Source organism: Crocuta crocuta, unplaced genomic scaffold, assembly GCF_008692635.1.
Source record: "Crocuta crocuta isolate KB4526 unplaced genomic scaffold, BGI_CrCroc_1.0 scaffold241, whole genome shotgun sequence".
In the NCBI taxonomy this organism is placed as follows: domain Eukaryota; kingdom Metazoa; phylum Chordata; class Mammalia; order Carnivora; family Hyaenidae; genus Crocuta; species Crocuta crocuta.
In genome coordinates this window covers 2593404-2602340 of record NW_027527807.1, presented here as the reverse complement: position 1 = coordinate 2602340, position 8937 = coordinate 2593404, and the positions used below count along the sequence as shown (strand labels likewise).

The 8937-nt window shown below is 43.3% G+C and overlaps 1 pseudogene; it reads right to left on the bottom strand.

The window, feature by feature from the left end:
* Window positions 1-3296: 3296 nt before the first annotated feature.
* LOC144239920 (proteasome maturation protein pseudogene) lies at window positions 3297-3723 on the bottom strand (annotated as a pseudogene).
* Between the last annotated feature and the right edge of the window lie 5214 nt (window positions 3724-8937).

The window sequence follows — 8937 nt, the reverse complement described above, 5'->3', positions numbered from 1 at the left end:
GCTGAGACGATTTCACTTCTGTGTGGAACGTAAAAAACAAAACCAACGAACAAACAAACAGAAACAGACTCATAGGCACAGAGAACAAACTGGTGGGAGCCAGGGGGCAGGGGGTGGAGAGATGGTCAAAAAGATGAAGGGGGTTAAGAGGTACAAACTTCCAGTTATAAAAGAAATAGAGGATGAAAAGCATAGCATGGGGAATATAGTCAATAATATAGCAATAACTTTTTATGGTGACAGATGGTAACTAGACTTATTGTGGTGATCATTTTGTAATGTATATAAATGTTGAATCACTGTGCTGTACACCTGAAACGAATGTGATATTGTATGTCAACTATACTTCAACAGTAAGAACAGAAATATTCCATTAGAATTCTTTTCACGTAGGAGGGGCGCCTGGGTGGCTTAGTCGGTTAAGCGTCCGACTTTCGCTTAGGTCATGATCTCGCGGTTCGTGGGTTCGAGCCCCGCGTCGGGCTCTGTGCTGACTGCCAGCTCAGAGCCTGGAGCCTGTTTCAGTCTGTGACTCCCTCTCTCTCTGACCCTCCCCTGCTCACGCTGTCTCTCTCTCTCTCTCCTAGAAATAAAAACATTAAAAAAGAAAAGAATTCTTTTAACGTAGGAATAGTGACGTGCAGTGGCTCCTAGGATGGAGAGAGAGAGAAGAGCATTTGTGTTCAATAGTGACTAATGCCAGGGTGAGCATTGTGACAATGGAAATATTTCTGAGTTTATCAACCCATGGAGAAGGCTAGGTTAGATTGCTGCAGACTTTTCCCGCAGCCGACGGGATGCTGACCCATCATCAAGTCTACCAATAAGGCATAAGGAAAACAATGCCCCAAACAATGAGAAGCTGAAACCAGGGCAAGAAGGATGGAAGTTAGACCCAGAAATAACTCTGTGAGTGAGGGCTGTGATCAGTGTTTGGCAAAGGAAGAAAATGAAATACCGTTCTGTGGAAATACAGTCTTTCTGAAGAGCCCCGCCTGGGAGCACAACCCTATGGTTGGGTACCTGATGCAGTGGGCGCTTTGGAGGTGCCTTTTTGCTTCACATTCTCACGTAAATACACATTTCTCCTTTCTGTCTAGAAGCCGAGATTGATATCGTCTCTGTAGGATTAGGCTGAAAAAAAATAAAAGGAGAGAGATTTCCAGAATCAAACTTCCGTCTTTCCCGAACAGTATTAGCAGCCCTGGAACGGGTTTTATTCCGAGGGAGGCTTTTTATTCATACATTCACTTACAGACACACACCAAATGCCTGATCATCAGGAAGATTTTAATCTTCACAAGGCGACAAGCAGTTTTTTGGTTGCTATGGCATTTGTCAATATCATTTCCATTATACAGCCTCTTACAGAGCCTTCATTTTTATAAAAGCTACTCAGGATTTCAATCCCACTGCTGCTACTTTTTTGTTTTTGTTTTTGTGGGCCAAATGTGTGGTGGTTATGGTATTCATAAAGCTTTCCTGGGCAACACCAACTCCCTTTCTTCAAGGATTAACAATGCCATGGTAGCTGTGACATTGCAGTTCTTTAAAACCCTCTCGGGATTTCTGTACAGATGACGGCTTTGAATGTGGCATTCTTTTCTGCCAGGCTAGAAAAGTAAGCTTTTGCAAATATATTGAAGGGGAAATTAATTTGTAGCTAAGTAGGAGTGGGGGAGATATGTGACATGTTATATAAGCTTCTAAAATGTCTTGTTCCTTCATGGATACTTTTCTGACTAAAAGTTGATTTCTTCTGGAGGTGGGGTTAGTTTTCATTAGAAATGGGATAGTGTGTCTTCTATTAGTTATTGATTGGTAGAATCTCTGTTTTGTGCATGTCCTGAGGAGGGTGGGATTAACCCTTTGTCCCAAATTGGTTTTGAAATTGAGGCTGATGATCCCATTCATGCACCAAGGTGGTACGGAAAAGCTGTTATTCACATCATGAGGCTTTCTGGGGTCAGCAGGACAGGCTCCCAAGCTGGTTCATTTAGCTTGAGTGAAGGAAGAGGCTAGTGGCTTTGGTTTTATCGCGATTGGGGCCTGGGGTGGGAGTGAGGGTTCCCATGCATGGGCTGAGGTTCTGATAGATAGATCTACCCTGTCCGCACAAAGGGAGGGATCATCCAGCCTTCCTTACGGGCTTGCTCAAATGTGGGCAAAGGAGGAACAGGGCTTGAAACATTTCAGCAAACAAACAAATGGAATCAGACTCTTTTTAAAAATTTTTTTGAATGTTTATTTTTGAGAGAGGGAGAGAGAGAGAGAGAACGAGTGGGGGAGAGGCAGAGAGAGAGGGAGACACAGAATCTGAAGCTGGCTCCAGGCTCTGAGCTGTCAGCACAGAGCCCGACGCGGGACTCGAACGCACAGACTACGAGATCATGACCTGAGCTGAAATCGGACACTTAACCGACTGAGCCCCCCAGGGGCTCCAGACTTTTTTTTTTAATCAACATATCCTGGTTGGTTTGTTTAATTTTTCACTTTAAAGACAAGAGCAAAATCAAAACCTTTCAACTTACAGTTTTCAACCCCAAAGAATCAATATAGCTAGAATAGAATAGCTATATAGAATAGCTATAATTCTAAAATAGCATCAATACAGCCAATATTATTCTTGTGACTATTAATGAGCTATCCTGGAACAAGGTGAAATATAAATACCTTGCTTTGTAATGAATTTGAAGTGTTGCCACTAAAATCAATTACAGATGTTTATTTTGAAAGACACTACTATGAAGGTTCCAGATTCAGATGCTGAAAATAGGTTGCATTGTAGACCTGTAGACAGTTTAAAATTCTCATTAATAACAATTGCTTAAAGACATAGAAGGCCACTGCTTTCATATAAATTGGGAGTTTGAAAGTCTCGGGACACCTGGGTGGCTCAGTCAGTTAAGCGTCCAACTTCAGCTCAGGTCATGATCTCATGGTTCACGGGTTCGAGCTGCGTGTCGGGCTCTGTGCTGACAGCTCGGAGCCTGGAGCCTGCTTTGGAGCCTGTGTCTCCCTCTCTCTCTCTGCTCCCCCCCCCCTGCCATGTGCTCTTGGCTTCTCTCTCTCAAAAATAAACATTTGAAAAAGAAAAGAAAAGAAAATCTCTCCTTCGTGCCTTCAGTGGTCACATGGTAATAAACCAAAGACCCAAATCATTTCAAATGGTCACAGATACTATGTAGCCAAAAATTCTCATGTCAGTACTTTTAATGTTGTGTACATTAAATTATAGTAAAAAGATGACTGTAAACAAAATGCAGCCCCTCTATTTTCGTGACTAGCACAACAGATTACAGGAAACCCAGTTTACATTCCACCATCAAGTGTGGTTCTCCCATTAATTCACTTTGTGACGGGTCATTAAAAACATCTTCAAATCCAACAGTCTGATCATTACCCCTCGAAATATCCAGTGAAAGGTTTGAGCTGGGAAGAAATGGAAGTTGCCAAACGTACTGCACTGCCTCGAATCCCATTTGTAATTTGAGTGGAGCAAACAGACCCTGGATGTTTCTCATTGTGGAAGAATTCATTTTACCTTGGTTGAGCTGGACATTTTTTTCTGATATTTCAAGAGGATGACTAGGCAAAAGTTCATTCTTCACACAAGGAAGACCTTTTACAAAGAAGACCATGACTTTCAAAAGGTCCACTTCCTGAAAGTTCAGTAACTGGAATACTGGCCTTTAGCTATGATCCGAGTCCTTTGGCATTCATCTTCACCTTGCTCTGTGAATAGTCTCTCAGCCCCGTTATCGTCAGCCGGCCCCACTGCTCACTTGGAATCAGATTCTTTATTACACTTCACCTTCGATGTTCCACAGATGACTCAATGGTGCCATTTCATTTATTTGAATTTGAACGTGTTTGAGTAAGCCATTATGATACTCTATGAGAGCTGCAGCCTGGAACCAGTTTAAAGGAAGTGAATGCTCTGTTGGATACCTTGTTCAAGAGCCCAGCATCGTGTATTCTAAGAAGTGACATGAATGCCTTGTTTGCTATCAATGATGCCTGGAACTCTGAAGAGGATAAGGAGTGCCTGGCTGAGATCTTGTGTTGTGGTATTAAATATATGCAGAGATAAGTATGACCTTCATTTATATTTTTGGTATCTGTGAGGCAATAAATTCCCGGTGTTCCTTGCCCCAAAGGGGTCACCCTTGGATAACGAATTGTTGCCACTGGTCAGACCAGAGGGCCAGGCCATTGGAAATAGCACAAGAGTATGTAAAAATGTGCATATGAGACTGATTGTTGGCCAGGTATTGTCTAGTGCTAAGATGATTGCCTGAAGTTTGGCTAATTTTGCTGACAATGGAGTCCTGTCTGTGATTAGCACTGCTGAGTGCAAAGGGCACAGACTCCCTTTTCTGATGACTCAGTTGGTTCAAGGGGCTCCCCATGTGGTCATTGAGTATAAGAGAGGGAATTTAGCCAAGATGGTAGTTCTGATGGTTAAAGCGAGGCATACCTGTTTGTCCTTTTTTTTATATTTGGTAATTCCCTAAAGCATGTAGAGGGTACCTTGTTTAACTTTAGTGAGATCCCCAGGGATAACTGTAATTTGGGCCCAATTGGGTTTACCAACTGGTGCACTCCAGCAGATATTAATTTAGAATGTATGCTTTAGAAGGGCGAAAGCCAGTAAGAACCCTATTATTTTTATGCTGCATGAGGTATTTTAGTAAAATTTGGATTTATGATTGAGTAAAATTTCAGGCCTCTGTTTCAGTTTCTCTTTCCTCAGTCTGTATGAAAAAAAAATTTTTTTTATTTCATTTTTTGTTTTGGTGGTTATTGGATATACCTCGCTTTCGGGGAATCCTCTCTACCCTGGACATGTTTATAAGTTTATTCTTCTAGAAAGTCTCAAATTGGTTTCATCAAATTTAGGGACCTTTCTTATGGCAATTATTGTTTTGTTTGGTCGAGAGACTCTGGTTTAAAATGAGTTTGAATTAACCTCTTGGCATGTTGACCAGCTGTGGCACTAAATAGAACCTAGAGTGCTCATTGGTCCATTTTATAATTGTCCACTACAGTGATGGCATTCTCTGGCTCTTTAAGACCCAAGGGGATAAAGCAGTCAGGGTGCTTCTCGTAAGGGTCTATGCCATGGGGGTACCATGGATTCTTTCCCCTATAATTCTGAGGATTAGAATCTTTGTTTCACTAGACACATTTAGCGTCCTAATGAGCCATCTGCTTTTAAGAGTGTGATCTCAGCACTGCACATAGTGACTATTTTTTCTCACATCAGTGACCGCCCATGACCATGATATTGCACATGGTATCAGTCTGTTTCCTGAACACTTTATAAAACAGGATAAATGCCTGGTTGGAACACAACCAATGGCCACAGAGTAAGAGTCATTCCCCTGAACCTAGCATCAGTCATAGCTTGTGCAGGAATTGAAACACACAATTCAGTTTGAGACAGTGGTGCCCAACCTAGGGCTACATTGAGAAGGGTCCCAATCCCATACTCTTGGCCCAACATGCAAGACTTTTGACCTGGGTTGGTCATACCTAGAACCAAGGCTTGCAAGGACTCACTAGGTGCAATGTCAACTCCAATGCAAGCTCGCTAGTGGGCAGCAGGCAGCAGCTCACATGCATACTTGCCAGCAGGACGTGGAGCCCGTTAGTAAGCTGAGAACAATAGAAGACCCCCCAGGAGCTGATGGTCATCTATTCAGTCATCTGGCTGTCAACACCAATTGTCTTGAGGTTCCCTCACAGAGAGCAAGATCAAGCCCTCTACCCCCACTCAAAATGGGTTTGGATCTTGAGGCTGATGATGTGGCACACGTACCGAGAGGGTATGAAAAGGTTTGTCATTCACGTCATGAGGCTTTCTGGGGAGAGTAGGGCAGCCACTCAAGCGCATCTCATTGGCTTGAATGAAGAATGGGTGAGCGGCTCAGGTTTTTATTGGTTTGAACTTTCTCACCAGCACCAGGGGACAGATGCCCAGGCTGTCATGTGGCCTTGATAGATGTAGGACAAAAGGGGAAAAGGGAAAAGGAGCTTGAAAGGTGTCAGCAGTCCAATATTGAAGATGGACCTAGACTTCTTGTTACAATCTCCCCGTCCCTTCACATGGTATGTTGTGTGCACCAATACAATTAATGGGGAAGGTAAGATCAAGAAAATGATGAAACTGCCAAATTACTTCAAGGGAAAATATCACATATTGGCTTCAGAAGAAATCAGTTGGGAGACAAAAATGATCACACACCATAAAAGCAAAAACAGAGCTCAGGAATGAAATGACTTTAGCCAAAGCTAAAGAAAATGGGGCATTCCTAGGCTGTGCCATGGTCAGTTCCTGAGGGCCTCCAAACTGTCGACAGAAAGTAAATGCCTAGAACCATCCCATTTAATACATTTTCAAGGAAGTTTCAAAGTTTCCAAAAAGTTCTTTGTTTACACTTAATGCTTAAACTCTTTGTCTCTGACACCTTTCTGTCTCTAAGCTAATCAATTCAAGGTAGCCAGATTGCTCTCTCTCCAGCTGTGCTGTCGAATATGGTGGCCACTGGCCGTGGCTGTCTGTCTATTACATCCTTGGCTGGCCGTGGCTGTCTGTCTATTAAGTCCTCGGCATGTGGTTAGTATGAATTGGATTGTGCTGAAAATATAAACCACAAAGACGTACATTTTGTATTTATTTTTTAGGGTTGCTCTAATGAAATACAACAAACGGGGTGGCTTCAACAACAGAAATGTATTGTCTCCCAGTTCTGGAGGCTAGAAGTCCAAGATCACGTATATTGACTCCCTCAGAGGGCGGTGAGGGGGAAATCTGTTCCAGGCCTCTCCTCTAGCTTCTGGTGGTTTGCGGGCCATCCTTGGCATTCTTTGGCTTCTGCTACATTAGCCTGATCTCTGTCTTCTTCTTTACATGGCTTTCTGTCTTTGTATCTGTCTCTGCACACAAATTTCCCGTTTTTATAAAGATGACAGTCATATAGGATTAGAGCCCGCCCTCATGACCTCATCCTAACGTGATCAATGGCAAAGACCCTATTTACAAATGACATCACATTCATGGGTACTTCTNCAGAACAGATTTCAGGGATTTGATATAATACAAAGACTAGAAAATATCTCATTAATAATTATTTTGTTCATTATATGTTGAAGTGATAATATGTTGGATATATTGGGGGCTAAGTAAAATACACATTAAAATGAATGATAACATTTTCTTTCGATTTATAGAAAAATGTGGCTACTAGAAGAATTTAAAATTACCTATGTGGTTTTTTTATCCACGGCACAAATTCTATTAGATAAGACCTCTCCAAAGCAGAGGTTGGCAAACGGTGGCCTAACTGTTGCCCACTGCCTGTTTGATTATATGGCCGGCAAAGCCTAAAAAGTTACTATCTGGCCTTTTACATTAAAAGGTTTGTTGACATCTGTTTTTAACCATGGCTCTGATCCTGAAACTTTCCTGCTTCGGAACCGACAATGTCGCCTTACTGCTTATGGAGACCCTCCAGCCAAGCCAGCCCCGGTCCCTGTCACACCTCACCCTCTCACTGAGCAGAGAGAGAAGAAGCTTTCTTAGCCCAAGAGCTGGGCCCCTAGCTCCTCTTGTACATCCTGCATTGCTTAGCCAACACCCTAGGGCCATAAGAGATGTTCATAGAATTAAAGGCAAATAAGCACTTGGTAGGGTGTGTGTGTGTGGGGTTGACTCTGAGCAGAGCTGAGCTCTCCTGGGCTTCTGCTGGCTCCCATCAGATGTGTGCAGGAAAACCCTACATCAGGGCAGGTCTGGATTTCATCTGCAGCCACCGTAGGGTCCATAGGTCTGAGCTCTTACTGCTGCTTTTGATAACTGCTATCATTTATTGGGAGCTGACCGTGTGCCAGGCATTTTGCTAAAGGCCTTATTTCATGTAATCTTCCCAAGCTCAGGAGGTCAGTACAGTCAGTTCCACTGTAACTCTTGTTTCGAAAAATGTGAAGTCGTTTTTCGACTAATGTGGTTGATAGATTTGGGAACAATTGGAGTATAACCCGAACTTCGTATTCACTCATGCACAATGTCTTTCACGGGAAACACTAGTTGAGCACGGGAAACTGCACCCACCTGCACCGAATCACACAGGGATGCACAAGGCATGTGCGAGCATGCACGGACAGCCCCCTGGACACCCAGCACCTCTCTAAGTTCCCCACGTGTGATCGGAGCCACCCCGGTTCACAGCTGCTCTTACCCCTCTGTCTGATTTCAGATCACCCTCCTTCCACTGCCTGGCAAGAATTCACAAGCTGCTGCTCTTCCGACAGCCATCTGCCCAAGCAAACCTCAGGTCTTTTTAAAGTGCCACATTTATTGTAGTATTTATGTATTGCTTGACCATTTAACATGTATAAAATTGTCATACATGTTTTTTAGGAGGTTCCTATCCTTTAAAATATGTTCCTGATGAAGGTTTTGAGTTGTTGTGCCTATTACCCTATCTTTTCCCATGAGTACTGTGACTTTTAAAAAAAATTTTGTTTAAGTTTATTTATTTTTGAGGCAGAGAGAAATAGAGCCTGAGTAGGTGAGGGGCAGAGAGAGAGGGAGACAGAGAATCCGAAGCAGGCTCCAGGTCTGAGCTGTCAGCACAGAGCTCGATGTGGGGCTCGAACCCATGAACCGTGAGATCATGACTTGGGCTGAAGTCGGAGGCTTAACCAACTGAGCCACCCAGGCGACCTGCCCTGTGACTTTTTTTAAAAAATCATTTTTTTAAAATGTTTTATTTATTTCTGAGAGAGATACAGCGTGAGTAGGGGAGGGTCAGAGAGAGAGGGAGACACAGAATCCAAAGACAGGCTCCAGGCTCTGAGCTAGCTGTCAGCACAGAGCCCGACGCGGGGCTGGAACCCACGAACCACGAGATCATGACCTGAGCCGAAGTT